Here is an 18,983-nt window from a genome sequence, read left to right on the forward strand (position 1 = left end):
AGCACTTCTACTTCTTAACAGACTCTTCTAGTTCACTCTCAACAGATAAGCATTTGATTTTAATCTTTTCAAGCTCAATTACCTTACCCTCTAACACAGCATTCCTATCACTTAAAAACAAATTATTCTCTTTAATTCTTGTGTTCTCTTTAGCCAGTGATTTAAGGGAAACACGTAAATGATATAATTCATTGGACATATCATTTATAGCTTCATTGCATTCATTTTTAGAAAGCTGAGAGAGGTCAGTAGTAATTACCTGGTTGCTTGATGAACTAGTTTCATTTTCATCAGAATTAGCCATCAGGGCTAAGTTGACATACTCTATATCATCATCTTCATTGGCTCCATCATCTGTCCAGTCATTTTCCTGAGTCAGAAAAGCCCTTTCCTTTTGTTTGAGCAATTCGAAATATTTCTTTTTGTAATCCACTTGCTTAAATTTCTTCTTTTCAAAAGTTGGCTTTCTGCACTCACTTGCAAAGTGTCCACTTATGCCACAGTTATAACACTTGAACTTAGATTTGTCCACCATGTTCTTGTTTGGCTTAGTGGCTCTAATGTTTTTCTTGAATTTCATCTTTGCAAACCTTCTGGACAGAAAAGCCAGATGTTCATCAACATCATCAGAGTCATCTTGAATGGAATTATCTTCAAACTCAGCTGCTTGCTCCTTTCCCTTACTTGATTCTGATTTGCTTGTGCCAATTTTGAGACTTGGCATTGTCTTTTCTTCATTCCTGGCTTCAGTTCTCTCATTGTCAGCTACAAGTGCAACTGATCCACCATTTCTCTTTCCCTTTTCCAACAGCTCATTTTGCTCCATCTCAAGTTCATAGGTCTTCAAAATTCCATATAATCTTTCAAGTGTGAAGTCCTTATAATCTTGAGAATTCCTTAGTGAAACAGTCATAGGCTTCCATTCCTTTGGTAGAGACCTCAGAAATTTTAGGTTGGAATCCTTGACTTGGTACACTCTGCCATACAGCTTCAATTCATTCAACAGTTTCTGAAATCTATTGAAGGTATCATTCAATGATTCTCCTTCTTCAGAATGAAAATATTCATATTGTTGAATGAGAAGCTGCATTTTGTTTTCTCTAACTTGTTCAGTACCTTCACAGATAAGTTGCACAGTATCCCAAATTTCCTTAGCAGTTTGGCTGTTAATGACATTATCAAACATATCTTTGTCTAGGCCATTAAACAGAATGTTCATGGCCTTCTTGTCCTTGTGAACCTCTTCAATATCTTCATCAGTCCATTCTGCTTTTGGCTTGGGAATAGACTGTCCAACAGCAACTGTGGCTGTGGCAGCTGTGGCCACTTTGTGAGGGATGTGAGGACCATTCTCAATGCAGTTGATGTAGCTTTCATCTTGAGAGAGAAGATGTAGATGCATCTTCACTTTCCACTGATGATAATCTCTTTCCAAGATTGGAATCTTCACTCCAATATCCTTCTTACTCATGATGTTAGTAGAATAGATCTTTAAACTCTTTGTATGTCAAGAGCTTGCTCTGATACCAATTGTTATTCCCAAGGAACTAACAATGAGATTTACAGAAGGGGGGTTGAATGTAAATCTCAAAACCTTTTCAAGTTTTGAGCAGTTTCAAAAGCTAAGTGTATGATGAATAATTGTGTGTGAATTGCTTTGAGCAGGTGCAGACAGATGTATATTCAAGACACAAATGTAAAGAACACAAAGGCTTTAAAAACTTTTCTGGTGGATTTGTTGTTCCACCAGAGATGTGTATTTCAGAAAATCTGTGATCCAAAGAATTGATCACAGCTACTTCCTAGTACAAACTAGATGATTTTCTCTCTATGTTTTTCTAAACAGCTCTGGAAAATTCACATCTAATTACTAGTTGCTGCTTGGTTTATATATCACCAAGTTTATAAGTGAATACAAAGATAAAATACAATTATAAAATAGTTCTTCAAATGTTTCTTCTTCATTTCTCTATCCAATGCAATCTAAGATAATCTGTGAATCTTTGAATACTTCCTTGTTTGCACTAAAATGGAAATGCTGCTTTTTCTTGATTCCTCCAAGAGGCTACCACATTCCAATTATCTCTGTCAACCCATGTGCCTCTATCAGCTTATGAATTGTCACTATCAACTGCTATGGAACTAAGCATCCGTTGAAGCTTTCATCCGTTGATGGCTTTATCCGTTGATGCTTTAGTGACATCCGTTGATGCTCTAACAGTTGAAGCTTTATCCGTTGATGCACTCATCCGTTGATGGATGTTATCCGTTGAAGCTTTAGAGACATCCGTTGAAGCTTTGTTTCTCATCCGTTGAAGGCCTTTAATCTATCAGTTGATACTACTTCATTTATACAAAATTATAAGGCATGAAATATTTACAATTAACCCTCCTATTTGCATATCCACTAGTAGTCAACATGACTTATAATTTCCCATAACTTCTAAGAATTATAACATAAATGCAGAGACTGAGATGTGCTACAATACTAAACTTATTTCTAAGTAAAGCTACTCCATCAACGGATAGCCAAGATGGTCTTATCCGTTGAGGCTACAAACACTAGATTTCTACTTAAGTGTTTTGTTTAACTTATCATCAAACTAATACACATATTCCTAACAAAGAGGGAGCTATGGCATAAAGTAAAAGGGAAGACTCATTATTTGTCTTCAAACTATGCTCCTCTCATCAAGAAGGATAGAAGATGGAAGGATATTCATACATTCGATTATCCTAAAGGGTTCAAGCATGTGATATTTGTGTCAGCTGGGTTAAGAGATTCTATTTCAGAACAGGAAGATGTTGATAAATCCATCAAGAAACCTTCTTGGGTGGAATACAATGAAAAACTGAAACTTATCAAATCTTGAACCAGAGGAGGCATTGGTCATTCTAATATGAAGATTTTAAGTTTTGATCTGCTGGATACAAATACTCTGACAGAAAATCTTGGTGAAAGAATTTCTCCTTCACATCTTGAGAAAGTTAAAGCTGTGAAGATTGTTCATAGAAAGATAAATGATAATGATGCCAGAGAAGAGATTCTGTACTTTTTCAGGGATGATAAAGTAAAAAGCTTTACATTGCAGCAATTCTTAATGAAGACTGTGACAAAATTGAAATACACTCACTATCTTCTTAGAGTTGAGAACAGTGTTACCAGAAACTGGTCTTCTATGATACTTGAAGTCATCAGAAGAAGAGTCATGACAAAAGATGATAAATACAATGGTGATTATGTTCTTGAGTACAGAACTTATACTGGTCAAGAAATGTGGATGAAAAAGGGAGCTGCAGTACTACAAGTTTTTCTCAACAGTCCTCAGTTATCCTTCAGTCCTAATCATAAAGATGTTAGTTTAAGTTTCATGTTGATTTGTGATCTTGAGATAAGCAAAAGCTCAATTTCTAAGTTGAGATCAACCATCTATTAGCTTGGAGAAGACACTGAAGAAAAGAGAGAGTTGAAAAAAAAGCTTGTTAAAGTCCTACGAGACAAGGAGGAAGAAATATTAAAAAACTTTCTTGGAATAACTGTCAGTTATCTGAAGATACTGAAGTAAGCTTTACTCCTTGTACATTTTGTAGATTGGTTTTGGCATCATTGAGAATGGAATTTATGCTTCATTACATTAAGCATAAATTGGAGGAGATTGTTACATATTGAATTCTCAATGATCAGAAGAAGCTCAGGATCTGGCTGTTCGGGTATCATCAGGAACTGATGTGTCGTCAGGATTTGGCATGTCATCAGTATTTGATGACAGTCTGCTTAAAGGATTTGTTATGTTTCTTGTAATGTGGAGCAGATATCTTTTACGTATAAGTTATATGACTTTATCTATTCAGTTGAAGATATGTATCAGTTTCAGTTAGCTTTTGATAATGCATATATTAGATTGATCTGTTGTAGCTGTGTAGTATATAAACACAGTTAAGGTCATCAGTTAGTGTATCGATCTTGAGTATCATTCGACCTAGCAGCTCTCAAGAACATCAGTATTTCTTGAGAGAATTTTGTAACAGTTTTTATCAGAAATATTAAAAGTTGTTATATTTTATTATTTGTTCGAAATATTTATACAATTATATCCAACCCCATTAAACAATTGTATCTTCACTGAGCAACATCAAGGTATTTATTGCTTTATAGTTCAGGTGAGAGTTTCTTGTTCCATAACTTGCTTTGCTCAATAGATGCCTTGGTTTAGAAGCAACACATTCCATCCTTATTTGCTGAGTATAAATTTGCAACAAAGAAGCTTCCCTTTCTTGCTCCTTTCAAAGCAACTTCACCAGTCTTTTCCTGATAATTGAGCAGTCTCATTTGTCAAATGAAACCTTGAATCCTCTATATGTGAATTGACTGACACTCAGGAGATTCACCTCAAGACCAGATATTAGTGCTACATATTCAATGATAACATTTCCAGAAACTAACTTGCCATATCCCATTGTAAATCCTTTGCTATTGTCTCCAAAAGTCACCAATGGGCCAGCCATCTCCTTAAATTGTGATATCAGGGCCTTATCACTTGGCATATTCCTGAAGCATCCACTGTCTATGATCCTTATAACTTTTTTCATCTTGCCCTGCACACAATGAGAATTAAGTGTATTTAGCTACCCAAGCAGTGTTGGGTACTTTCTTCATTTTAACAGAAGTTGCAGAAGTATAATTTGATGACTCAGAAAGAACAGTGTTCAAAGATTGATTTATATTTTCCTTTTTAGATGTAGACCCAATTTTAACTTCTTTGAGATCTACTCTTAGTTTATGACAGCTTGTCATCACTTTCATATTACAAGGAATGCAATCAAATTTATCACAGAAGGATATGGATCTTCAGCCTTTGCATTATTGTATTTGCATGCTCCCACTTTTGGCTCACTAACAACCTTTTTGCAAAGGTGAGTTAGGTTTTGTATATCTACACCTTTGATATTGTTTCCTGGGAGCATCTGTAACAAATGCAAAGTTGTTGTTGTTGTTCACTCCAATTTTCCCAATCCTGTTCTTCTTTTTCTTTCCTGTATTCTCATTCTTGATTGGTGTCTTTGAAACTTGATGGACCATGAGCTTCTTTTATATTTCAGCAGTATGAGTGGTTTCTTCATTTTTCTTTTCATTGTCTTTATCTGCAAGTTCTTGTTTGATGACCAACTCAACTTCACTGAAATTGACTTCACATGCCTTGAACAAAGGTGCATCAACTTTTCTCAGCATAACTGAGACATCTTGATTTGGAATTGATTTACCTTTGTCACCTTCATTTTTCTTATTGTTGTTCAAGGCATCATAGTCCAAACCAATAGCTATATTAGCACATGGTTTATTTTTCTCATGGTACTATCCAACCAGGTGAGATGCATTTCTAAAAGACTTCAGTTTCACCTCATTCTTCTCCAACTTTTCCCTTAACACAACTTCAATTTCACTTGCACGCTTAAGCTTGTTCTTCAAATATTCATTATTTTGCTTGACAGTTTCAAGCTAAACAAGCTGCAGTTCCAATTCTTTCTTCTCAATCCCAAGCTTCTTATTTGTCTTTGACAGTCTACTCACTTCCTCAATAGCTGCCACCATGCTTGTTTAGATATGAAACATCTCTACACTCATCTTTTTAATAGTTTCTTTATATTGGCTTGTATTTAAATCAATGGTAGTTAGAGTTGGTTCCTCTAATTTTGATGAGGATTATTCTCCTTTCTCAAGAGCCATAAATGTTAGTGTATACTGAAAATATTTATTTATAGTATATACATTTATTTCTGGCCAGTTTAATTGAGAATCATTTGAATGTTTACATGTTTTCTAATATTATATATTGTGAACAATCTAGTATCAAATGAGATATAGAATATTAGATTGTTAAATACAGTTATATAATATAATAAGGTTCACAGCACAGGTGGTGTTGGACAATCCACTGGTATGGCTGTAGTATTATTTAGATTAGTTTATATTGACTAATAAATAATACTAGTATACTTTGTGTATATTGAACAGGATCAAATTTAGAATTGTTCCTTTAATACTGATTAAGAAGGAGAACTAAGATTCTATGTTATTATTAATGCTTAGATTCTTAATCCGGAAATAATAATTGACACGTGTATATTATTTACAAGCTTTGATTTATAAATGAAGTAATTCTTTTGAATTATATCATTATATTTTGGGTGATGGAATTATATACATGGTGGATATTATTTATTGAAGGAATCCATGTCCTGATAATATTCGGGTTAATGATGTCCCCTTGAAAGCTCAAAAAGATTTAATTATGTGAAACCCTGCAGGTGGAATTTATTCTGGCATAATTAAATAAAGGTTGAGTGGATGATCAAGGATAAAAGATATTAATTAAATAAATTATCAGTAATTTATTTAATTAATGGACATGTGATATTTTAAACATGGGGAATTTAATAAGCCAATAATATTGGAACCGAATTAATTAAATTGTGGTATTAGGAAAGGTAGTGCAAATATTAATTCTTTAGTGGATTGAATTAATATTTAATTACATTGGGCTAGGCTCAAGATGTAATTAGAAGGCCCAACCTAATTATCCATGGTCCCTATTGTAGCCTATATATATATTCTTATTCTCTTCTTGCTTGGGAGGGTGTGAAAACATATTGTAGCCACCAAGGAGCAAGAAGAGAGGATAACTTGAGAAGACGGAGGCCACACTTCGCTCAAGGGAATTTGGGAATACAATAGAAGAGCGTGGAATCAACCATTAACAAGGTGATTTTTTGGTTTGGTTTTCACGCGGTTTAATCGTGGTTGTAATTTACACGAGGGTTAATCGTGTTAGAATAGATTTTACAAAATTAGTTTTGTATTAGATCTATTTTTTTATAATTGTTCCGGGTATTTTGTAATAATTATGTGCGATCAGAAATCAATTCCGGTGGTTTTTTGTTCTGCTGTGTAATTAACAAGGGGCTACTGTTGGTGTTCGGATCGAACAAACCAAAACAAAACTCAACAGAAAGGGAACTGGCGGCTGGCGCGTGCAAAATCTGGAGAGCAGGGGTAATGCAGGCCAGACCTGCACAACAGGTGACGTTATGGCGGTAACGCAGGCCGAACCTGCGCAACATGCCTATTTTGGCTGTAACGCAGGCCGTACCTGCGCAACACACCCAGATTGGCTGTAACGCAGGTCTGGCATACGCAACAGGTGCTGGCGGCAGAAATCTTTTTCTCGAGAGCTGGATTTTTTTTCAAAGGGCCATAATAGTGGAAAATTTATTTTAATTTTTTCCATTAAATTTTTATTTATTACTTTAAATTTATTGATTATGTGTGTCGTTAATTATGTGTGTAATTCCTTTAAAATTGCATGTTTAACATAATTAAGACGACATGGACATAAATTTTATTTATTGCTTTAATTAAATGTTATATGTTGCTAAAATTATGTGTGTATTTTGAATGCATATTAGACATAATTGTAACGACATAGGGCCCCATTTAATTTTAAAATTCCTCAATTTTAATAAAAATTGTAAGTGGGAGAGGGAATTAATATGAAATTAAATCACATGGTCTCCATTATTGTTTGTATGTAATTTAACATAAAGACGAATATAAATTATATACACATTACCCATCGTGGCATGTAATACATGGTGTCTAGAATGTTATAGAAATTATTAGAACAAACTTCTTAAATTAATAAATTTTAAAAAGGAATAAAAACGAATTTTCTTTATTTCTGATATGGGGCGATTTTGTCAAAAACGGGTTCATCGAACTTGTAAGGCTGTGGGTATTAAGCGAGACCGATGTGACTCCTCCACTACCTGGAAATCAAACCATTGATGAATATTGAATTGAAGTATTCTATTCAAGGTAAAATTACAAATATTGGAAGGTATACACGCCGCCCATCGTGGCGTACCAAGTTCCATAGATTTCGAATAATTTAAGATTTGATGATGGTATACACTTAGCTATGAAAAATAATATAGTCCACCCCAACGTGGCATATTGTTTAGTAATAGGACTGAAGTAACATTTAAACAAGATTAGGTGGTATACATGTCACACATCGTGGCGTACCAAAAACTTATGGTGTTTAGATGTTAGTGCATTTAATTTTAATAATTGTTAGAGGAATCAATAGCTCTTAATAATTAATGCACTCTTATGTGATGTTTTTATGCATGATTCTCAGGATAAAATGGGCTTTAATCCATTATTCACCATACTTAAGGATAACAAACTTACCGGACCTAACTATATTGAATGGAAACGAAATTTGGACATTGTGTTGACTGCTGAGGAGTACAAGTTTTGCACTTATGAACCCAATCCTGATCAGCCTGCTGCTGATGCTCCTGAAGATGAGAAAGAGTATTATAAACGGTGGATTAAGGCTGATGAGATGTCACGATGTTACATTCTGGCAGCAATGTCGGGTGTTTTGCAGCATCAGCATCAGTCTACGGCCACTGCTTCAGATATGCTCTTTAATCTCAAGGAACTTTTTGGAGATCAGAATAGGGCTGCTAGGCAAGTAGCCATAAATGCTTTAATGAACACTCAGATGGCTGAAGGCACACCTGTAAGGGATCATGTTCTCAAGATGATGTCACATCTGAATGAGATAGAGATCCTTGGTGCTGAACTTGACGGGGAAATCCAGATTGACATTATCCTTTTGAGCTTGTCCAAGAGTTTTGAGCAGTTCTGCTTGAATTACAACATGAACAAGAGGCAGTATAGTCTCGCGGAACTACTGACAGAACTTCAGGCAACTGAAGGATTATTTCGGCAGAGTGTTCAAGTGAATGTGGCTGAGAAAGGTTCTTCCTCCAAACTGAAAGGTATTAAGAAGAAGAAAAAGGCTCAGACACAGAAAGCTGTGAAGGCAGTGGGAGCTCAGGGTGGTGTGAAAAAACCTAAGGGAAAGTGCTTCAGATGCAAATAGTCAGGTCACTGGAAACAGGATTGTCCTCTTCCTAAGAAGTCAAACAATACTGGTATGTCTCTTTCTCTAGTTACAGATGCATTTATAGCGGCTATATCTACGAGCACTTGGTGTGTAGATACAGGAGCCACTGATCATGTTTGTAATTCTATGCAGGGGTTCCGGCTATCCAGAATGCTTAGAGATGGTGAGATATACGTGTTCATGGGAGATGCTACGAAAGTAGCAGTAGTTGCAGTAGGAGTTATTCATTTATCTTTTGGTTCTGATAGGATTTTGGTTTTGAACAATTGTCTTTATGTACCTTCTTTTAAAAGGAATTTAATTTCGGTTTCTAAACTTGCTTTGGATGGTTATAATGTTTGTTTGGATCGTAATGTTTCTATTATGATGAATAAACGAATTATATGTTCTGGTACATTGCAAGACAATTTGTATATAATTAATCCTAGTCAACCTGCACTGCAACTACAATTTAGGGAATTGAACAACACATCTACTAACTCTAATAAAAGAAAGGAACCTTATAGTATGAACCAAACATATCTTTGGCACTTGAGATTAGGTCATATTAACTTGAGGAGGATTCAAAGACTGGTAGTAGACGGGCCTTTAAGCTCATTGGCAGTGGAGCCATTTCCAGTTTGTGAATCCTGCTTAGAAGGTAAAATGACTAATAGGCCTTTCAAGGCAAAGGGGAATAGAGCCAAACAACTGTTATAATTGGTTCACTCTGATTTATGTGGACCCATGAATATCCAAGCAAGAGGTGGTTATGAATATTTCGTCACTTTCATTGATGATTATTCTAGATATGCGTACGTTTATTTGTTGCGCCATAAGTCTGAGTGTTTTGATAAGTTCAAAGAGTACAAAGCTAAAACGGACAAGTGACTTAATAAAAGTTTGAAGTCATTACGATCAGATCGTGGTGGCGAATACTTGCTTAGAGGATTTAGGGAATATTTATCAGAAAATGGGATAGAATCCCAGTTAACTACACCAGGCACACCCCAGCAGAACGGTGTAGCAGAGAGAAGGAACCAGACTCTTTTAGAGAGTGTTAGATCGATGATGAGTTATTCGGATTTACCCAAGTCATTTTGGGGACATGCCTTAGAGACAGCAGCTTATCTTCTGAACTTAGTACCTTCTAAGTCGGTTCCTAAAACCCCCTTAGAATTGTGGACCGGGGATAAACCGAGTCTAAGACATATTCGAATATGGGGTTGTCCAGCACATGTGCTGAACAAGAACGCGACAAAGTTAGAATCTTGTACAGAAGTAAAGTTGTTTGTAGGCTACCCCATGGGAACGAAAGGATATTTATTTTATAGTCCGAAGAATCGGGATGTCATTGTTAGCACCAATGCAAGATTCTTAGAGGAGGAATATATAATGAATCACAAACCTATGAGAAGTGTCGTTTTAGAGGAACTAGTAAGAGGGACAGGTAATACCCATGAAGCTGTAGTACAAGTAGAACAACCACAAAAAAATGTACAACCTGTCACTAATACGGCACCAGTGCCTCATCGTAGTGGGAGGGTTGTTCAACAGCCTGATAGATTCATGTTTTTGGGAGAGTCTTCAGACTTGGTCTCTGGTGAACATGATGATGATCCCCGTACATACGAAGAGGCAGTACAAGACAAAGATGCAGATCTTTGGCAAAAGGCGATGGAATCTGAGATAGAATCAATGTATTCTAATCAGGTCTGGGAGCTCGTGGAACCACCCAAAGGTATAAAACCTATTGGATGTAAGTGGATCTACAAGAAAAAGAGGGGATTAGATAAAAAGGTGAAAGCCTGGAAAGCAAGACTTGTTGCGAAAGGGTATACTCAGAAAGAAGGTATCGATTATGAGGAAACCTTTTCATCGGTAGTCATGCTTAAGTCAATCCGTATTCTTTTATCTATAGCAGCTCATCTCGATTATGAGATTTGGCAAATGGATGTCAAGACAGCTTTTCTTAATGGAAGTCTTGAAGAAACCATTTATATGCAGCAACCAAAAGGATTCATTAAGGAAGGCCAAGAGCATCTGGTATGTAAGCTTAAGAGGTCTATTTATGGACTTAAACAAGCTTCTAGAGACTGGAATATTCATTTTGATCAGGCAGTCCAGTCATATGGATTTGATCAAAGTCCAAGCGAATCATGCGTGTATAAGAGAAGTGAAGGTAATGCAGTGGTTTTTCTAGTACTATATGTAGATGACATTTTACTCATTGGAAACAATGTTGAGATGTTGTCATCAGTAAAGGCATGGTTGTTCAAACAATTTGACATGAAGGACTTAGGTGAAGCGGCATACATCCTTGGGATCAAAGTTATAAGGGATCGCAAGAAAAGGATGTTGGCTTTATCTCAAGAGCCCTACATTGATGAAGTATTAGCTCGTTTTAACATGCAGAACTCCAAGAAAGGTTTTTTACCTTTTAAGCATGGAGTTACTCTATCTAAGAAGCAGTGTCCATCAACACCTAAGGATATAGAGAGCATGAAAGCAGTTCCTTATGCTTCAGCATGTGGAAGCTTAATGTATGCTATGTTATGTACGAGGCCTGACATCTACTTTGCTGTAGGCATGGTTAGTAGATATCAGTCGAACCCAGGTCAGGAACATTGGAGTGCAGTAAAAACTATACTCAAGTACCTGAGAAGGACTAAGGAGTATATGTTAATTTACAAGGCCTCAAATCTATTTCCTTTGGGATATACTGATTCAAATTTCCAATCAGATAAGGATAAGAGGAAATCAACCTCGGGATATGATTTTACTTTGGGAGGTGGAGCCGTTATATGGAGGAGTGTAAAGCAGAAATGCATTGCAGACTCAACCATGGAGGCCGAGTACGTGGCGGCCTCTGAGGCTGCCAAGGAGGCTGTATGGTTCAGGAACTTCCTTTTGGACTTAGATGTAGCACCTAATTTGCCTAGGATCTTGACAGTGTATTGTGATAACACTGGTGCTGTGGCAAATTCAAAGGAACCGCGAGACCACAAAGCAGCTAAACAAATTGAACGTAAGTATCATCTCATACGAGGAATCGTAAAGCGAGGGGATATAGTTGTGGCTCACATATCATCAGAAGACAACCGGGCAGATCCTTTCACAAAGAGCTTGCCAGCCAAGATTTTTGACAAGCATGTAGAAGCGATAGGAGTCAGATGGATGGACACATAGATTTTTATGTAATAGTGGATTAAATAAACACTGATGTACACATAGAATATTTTGAGTATAAGTGGGAGATTGTTAGTGTATACTGAAAATATTGATTTGAAGTATATACATTTATTTTTGGCCAGTTTAATTGAGAATCATTTGAATGTTTACATGTTTTCTAATATTATATATTGTAAATAATCTAGTATCAAATGGGATACAGAATATTAGATTGTTAAATACGGTTATATAATATAATAAGGTTCATGGCACAGGTGGTGTTGGACAATCCACTGGTATGGCTGTAGTATTATTTAGATTAATTTATATTGAATAATAAATAATACTAGCATACTTTATTTATATTGAACAGGATCAAATTTAGAATTGTTCCCTTAATACTGATTAAGAAGGAGAACTAAGATTCTATGTTATTATTAATGCTTAGGTTCTTAATCCGGAAATAATAATTGACACGTGTATATTATTTACATGCTTTAATTTATAAATGAAGTAATTCTTTTGAATTATATTTTTATATTTTGGGTGATGGAATTATATACATGGTGGATATTATTTATTGAAGGAATCCATGTCCTGATAATATTCGGGTTAATGATGTCCCCTTGAAAGCTCAAAAAGATTTAATTATGTGAAACCCTGCAGGTGGAATTTATTCTGGCATAATTAAATAAAGGTTGAGTGGATGATCAAGGATAAAAGATATTAATTAAATAAATTATCAGTAATTTATTTAATTAATGGACATGTGATATTTTAAACATGGGGAATTTAATAAGCAAATAATATTGGAACCGAATTAATTAAATTGCGGTATTAGGAAAGGTAGTGCAAATATTAATTCTTTAGTGGATTGAATTAATATTTAATTACATTGGGCTAGGCTCAAGATGTAATTAGAAGGCCCAACCTAATTATCCATGGTCCCTATTGTAGCCTATATATATATATTCTTATTCTCTTCTTGCTTGGGAGGTTTTGAAAACATATTGTAGCCACCAAGGAGCAAGAAGAGAGGATAACTTGAGAAGACGGAGGCCACACTTTGCTCAAGGGAATTTGGGAATACAAAGAAGAGCGTGGAATCAACCATTAACAAGGTGATTTTCTTTTCGTAATCTTTATCGTAAAACGTAGTAACACCCCAAGTCCGTGGTTCCCAACAATAAATGCATAATTTTTAAACTCTTCATTCTTTTCTTCTTTATTAGTGTCATCCCAACTCTTGCCTTTATCTATGTAAGCCTTTCCCTGTTGTTTCTTCAAGAGAGCTTCATACTTCGCTTCCAATCCCAGATAGGCTTTATCCTTCTTCACTTTCTTTGGCTTCCTGCACTCAGTACCAAAGTGACCCAACTCATCACAGTTGAAGCACCTTAACTTTGATTTGTCAACAGATCCAGTCTTGTAGCCACCTTTGCTAGATAAGTTATACTGGACTTTTGGTTTCCAATTGTTGCTATTGAAGGACTGTCCCTTGTTCTTGAAAAACCTTGGCTTTTGAACCCAAATATTAGAGAATTTTCTAGCCAGGTAAGCCATAAATTGATCCATCTCATCTAGCTCATCAAGGGTGTAGAACTTATCTTCATCTAGCTTCAAAACAACTTCTTTCTGAGGTCCTTTGTCCTTTACTCCACAACATGAATGACTGGAACTTGAGCATCTTGTTCATCTTCACTTGCTTCACTTTCATTGACAACTAAGGAACTGGAACCAACAACCATATGTCCTTGATTTGTCTTTAGTGACTTTCTTTGCAACCATGTGTTTTCAAGATTCCATATAGAACTTCCAGTGTTATTATGCTCAAGTCTCTTCTATAATAACTCGATTTTTTGAGACTTTGTAAAATGTTTGATGAATAGTAACCCTGACGATCGTGGAAATTTTTTAGCCCACATTATGTTATGCATGGGAAATTTAGTTTCCGAGTCGATAACATGATTATACGTACCAGATAAGTGTATGTAAATGATATTAGTTTTCGAAGAAAACGAACTTTGAAAAACGACCGTATCTAGGAATACGAGAATCACAATATAATTACAAATCTAAAATCCTACAAATTCAAACCTAAGTACGAGGCTTCAAAGTGTAAAGGAAGTATACGAAAGGATTTACCCCGCGAACCGCTTACGAAGATTAATTACGAAAACGAATAAGCGACCAAGCGAACGCGTAAGTAAATAAATAAAATGTATCAAGCCATGCTAACCATGCAAGCTAAATAAGGTAATAAAGTAACCATGATTAACAATCAAATAGTAACTAATCTAACAAGAATAGTAACCAAGCTAGTGCATAGTAACCTATCTAAGTAAATAGTGCCATAAATAGTGATGAGAGTACTTAGCTAGCAACTAGCTTTGATTATTAGCTAACCTAGAAAGATTGTGAGAAATTTTCTTATCCTAGAAGATATATACAAATACAAACACATTATTTCACAAGAATCATCCAAGAATCCAAGCAACAATACTCTCTTCTCTCTCCAAAAGCCTTCATTCTGCTATTTCACAAAGAAGGAGAAATCAAATTTCAAAACTCCACTTCAAGCCATGGAAAAATTCTCTAATTAATTACTAAGGTTCCTACATACTAAACTAAGGTAAAATAAATTTTTTAGAGCATTTCATTAAGGTTTGAATGGTGAAATAATTCCATGAAAGAGATGATGAATAGTGTAGAATAGTAACGTTTCTTGATTTCTTGATTTTCATGGATTGATTTATGGTTATTAAGCTCACCCAAGCATCCCCAGGATTCAATCACCAAGGAGAAAATATTCCAAGATTTCAAGAAAGGTATAAATCCTTGACCAAACTTTATTTAAGGTTTAAGTTTCAAGAAAATCAAAGATCTTAGCTGTAAACCTAGTTTTGATCGTTAATATGTTATTATCTTGATGTTTAATTAGTTAGTGCTAAGGTTGATAATTGTTGCCTCAAGAACATGATAATTTAGTGTTTCTATGATGATATGATGGTCGTTGGTTCTTGATTAATGATTTAGAGCGAAAATGAAACTCGGATCGTAGTCGTAAAGTCGTTAAAATTAACAAATCGTAACCTTTAGTTTTATGCAACACTACGGAAATAATAAACTGTAGTTTTTTGACAACTAAGACTTTATTATGATATAAAATGTTATTAGGATCATTTAGGCGCTTGAATCGCTTGATTTCGATTTACGAATCAATAGTTATGACCATTTTAGTAAAAATGATTTACGCGATAAAAACTGCTATGAATTACGAAATTTGGAAATAGAAATAATTGACTTAAGAATATTAAAAAATCATGAAATATTTACAGACAGTAAAAAATAGAGTATATTAACTTCCATAAAAATTTAAATTAAAAATATGGATTTTTCAATTTTATAAAAATGTCGGAGCCGAGATCGCGCGAATAAAAACCCTTAAGAATCGAGAGGGGATCCGAGGGACGAAATATAAAAGACATTAGAGGACATAAGGGTCTCGAAAAGAAAGAGAACATGAAAAGTACTTGTACTTATTGGAATAATAAGAGTAAAGTGAGTTGCGTGAACGATTAGTAAGTATCATGTATGTACAAGTAACGATAAATATGAACGGAATCTAGCGAAATGATAATTGTTTAAAATTATAGATTTCTGGGAGGACCCTAGAGCACTCTCCACTTCAAAGTACCCAAGCAAGTTTAAAAACCCAACTTTTTTAAGAACTGTTGTGTTGTGAATGTTTTTAAACACTAAGATTTATGCATGTTGATTATACATTATTTTACAAAACTGTGATATATGCATCAGATTGCTTTAAACTGTTTTACGTAGTTTGAGATATACTGTATTACTCATTTGTTGATAATATTTGGTATATGTTCATACCGAGTTTGAAATGTTATATTTAGACCGATATTCGGTCGGTGTAAGTTTATAAAAACCCGAAAGTGTTCCGGAGGAGTTTATGTTTGAGAATATTTATGCTAGCGAGTAGCGTGGTATTATATATTATAGACCAAGAGTCGATCGGTACAATTTATTTAAAAACTCGGAAGTATTCCGGAGATGTTTTGGACAATTAAAAGTCCGTAGCTATTTTATTCCAAGGGACTCCATGTCCTCTAGCGAAATACTAAAGTACCTCAAATTTTATTTTAAAATGATTTCTAAAGATCGTATTCCCTCAACTCTATTTAATTACCCGAACAATGAATATTATTTCAGATATTCATTTAAAATGGGAGAAGTATTCTCCAATAATTATTTATTTCAAACTCAATTATTTAATAAAGATTACTTTAAATATTTAAACATAAATTAGTTGAGGAATATCATTTCAAATACTCATTTAAAATATAATTATTAGAGGTTTAATTATTTAATAATTATTATTTAATTATTAAATATTTATTAAATGATTTAATATAATTTAAAATTCATAAAACCTATTTTAAAATATTTTCTATGTTTCAGAAAATCATTCTAATTATTTCGGATCGTCAAAAATATTATCTCGGCGTATTTTAAATATTTTGACTATAGTTTCAAAAGAAACCCCCCTTATTTATATATATAGTTGACAACGGTCAACTCATATTATCTTAGTACTTCCTCTAAAAATTCTCGGAAGTACATATATATATATATATATGAGATGAGTTGCATTACGGCATAGATGACCTATTTGCACATTTTTATCTGGTGTTGCCTTAGAAAATATTGCAATAGATATGAAATTATGGAGCTATCACAACGCCCAGATTTTGGTGTTACTATAGGCACCGAGACATGTTGTTATAGCTCAATACAGTTATGGTGTTGACATAGATGTCTTCCATATTGCAACCCACGAGGTCGTGTTGGCGTAGACGACTGAATAATGTTTTTTAAAATTTAACTCAAAATAAAATTTATCTTTAAAAATTAAGTGATTTGTATGAAATTGTTTATGGTGTTTTGTAGAAAGTAAATACACGTAAAATTAATAAATTATTCATATTTTATAAATGTTAATATATTTTATTTGAATATAAAACTAAATGAATACGCTTTATTAGTTTATAAATATTTATTAAAATTACTAAAATAATTTTTTACTGGAAAAATAAAAGTCTATAATAATTATGAATATTTAAAAATAAATCATAATAAATTATTTATAATAAATATAATATGTGCAATTTATATATATAATATTATATATTATAATATTTATAAAATATTTTTTATATTCAACTAAATTAAAGTATATGAATTGGACTGCGCTTGTGAAATTGTGGTAGGGGCGGCTAAGTTTTGAAAATGCGGGAAACGAAATTTTGGACTATAGAAAGGGGGAAATCAATTACATTTATCACATTTGATTAGGGTTTTGTCTTCGTCCTCCGCCTACACACTCATTTTTCTTCAAGAGCAGCAAAAATGGTGAAGGGAAAACAAGGCGAGTGTGTCAGGTTTGATATCGACGACCTATACTTACATTATTATACATACATAATATGTTAATTTGTGTTAAATAATATTTTAATTGATTAAAACAGGTTTGATAGGGATAAATAAATTCTGATTGTATAATTAAATATTGCAAGGTGTAGGGCTGCTAGGCCCAATAAGAAGATGTATGACATTTAGACCAAGAAGGTCAACACATTGATCAGGCCTGATGGACCAGATCAGGCCTGATGGAACAAAGAAGGCCCAAAGGCCCTGATTATTTATTAATTTCATAATTAATAAATAAAGGAGGAAAACAGCTATTAAGATAAGTCCTAGTGGGGATATAAATCCTTGTAGATTGGCCTCAAGGGGACCTAAAAGGATAAGGAATCAGTTTCCTACTATCTAGGACTCCAAAGTCCATTATAATTATGAGACTTGCCCACCAAGTCTCATATACCAAGTCCATTTGAGGGAAGCTTTTGAGATCCTGAGGTACCACAAGATGATGTTGAATCCTACGAAGTGCGCTTTCGGAGTAGGATCTGGAAAATTCTTGGGATTAATGGTCTCAAGGAGAGGAATTGAGGCTAAACCCGATAAAATAAAGGCAATCCTGGACATGGAACCACCAAAAACTGTCAAGGATGTTCAGAAGCTCACAGGAAGGGTCACTGCGCTAGGACGATTCATCTCCAAGTCAGGAGACAAGTGCTTGTCATTCTTCAAGTCATTAAAGAATATCAAAGACTTTGTATGGAATGAGGAAAGCCAGAAGGCATTCGAAGAGTTAAAGAAGTATATGGCTCAGGCCCCGTTGTTGGCCAAACCATCTTTGAATGAAGTTTTATTCTTATACTTGGCCGTTTCAGAGAGCGCCTTGAGCGCGGTGTTGGTTAAGGAGGAGCTAAAAGTCCAGAAACCCGTATATTATGTCGGCAAAATTCTGCATGTTGCTGAATTGAATTATTCAGCTATTGAGAAATTTGCTCTAGCCTTGGTAATGGCTTCGAGAAAACTGCGTCCTTACTTTCAGGCTCATCAGATTGAGGTGCTAACGAATCAGCCACTGAGAAATATCATTCACAGTCCCAAGGCAAGTGGGAGAGTGATTAAGTGGGCAATACAGTTGGGAGAGTTCGATCTCAAGTATAATCCACGTACGGCCATAAAAGCCCAGGCACTAGCTGACTTTGTGGTGGAATGTACCATACCCAACCAAGAAGTCGGGGGGCAGGAAGATACCATACCTCAAGACAAGGGAGTCGATAATGGGGACAGAGAGAAGGATGATAAAGAGAAAGAATATTGGGTTCTCTATTTTGATGGAGCATCAAAAACAAATTCCAGTGGAGCAGGGTTGGTTTTGCAAAGCCCTGATGGATTCTTAATTGAGTATGCTATGAAGCT

Source organism: Apium graveolens, chromosome 5, assembly GCF_009905375.1.
Source record: "Apium graveolens cultivar Ventura chromosome 5, ASM990537v1, whole genome shotgun sequence".
Classification (NCBI taxonomy): Eukaryota; Viridiplantae; Streptophyta; class Magnoliopsida; order Apiales; family Apiaceae; genus Apium; species Apium graveolens.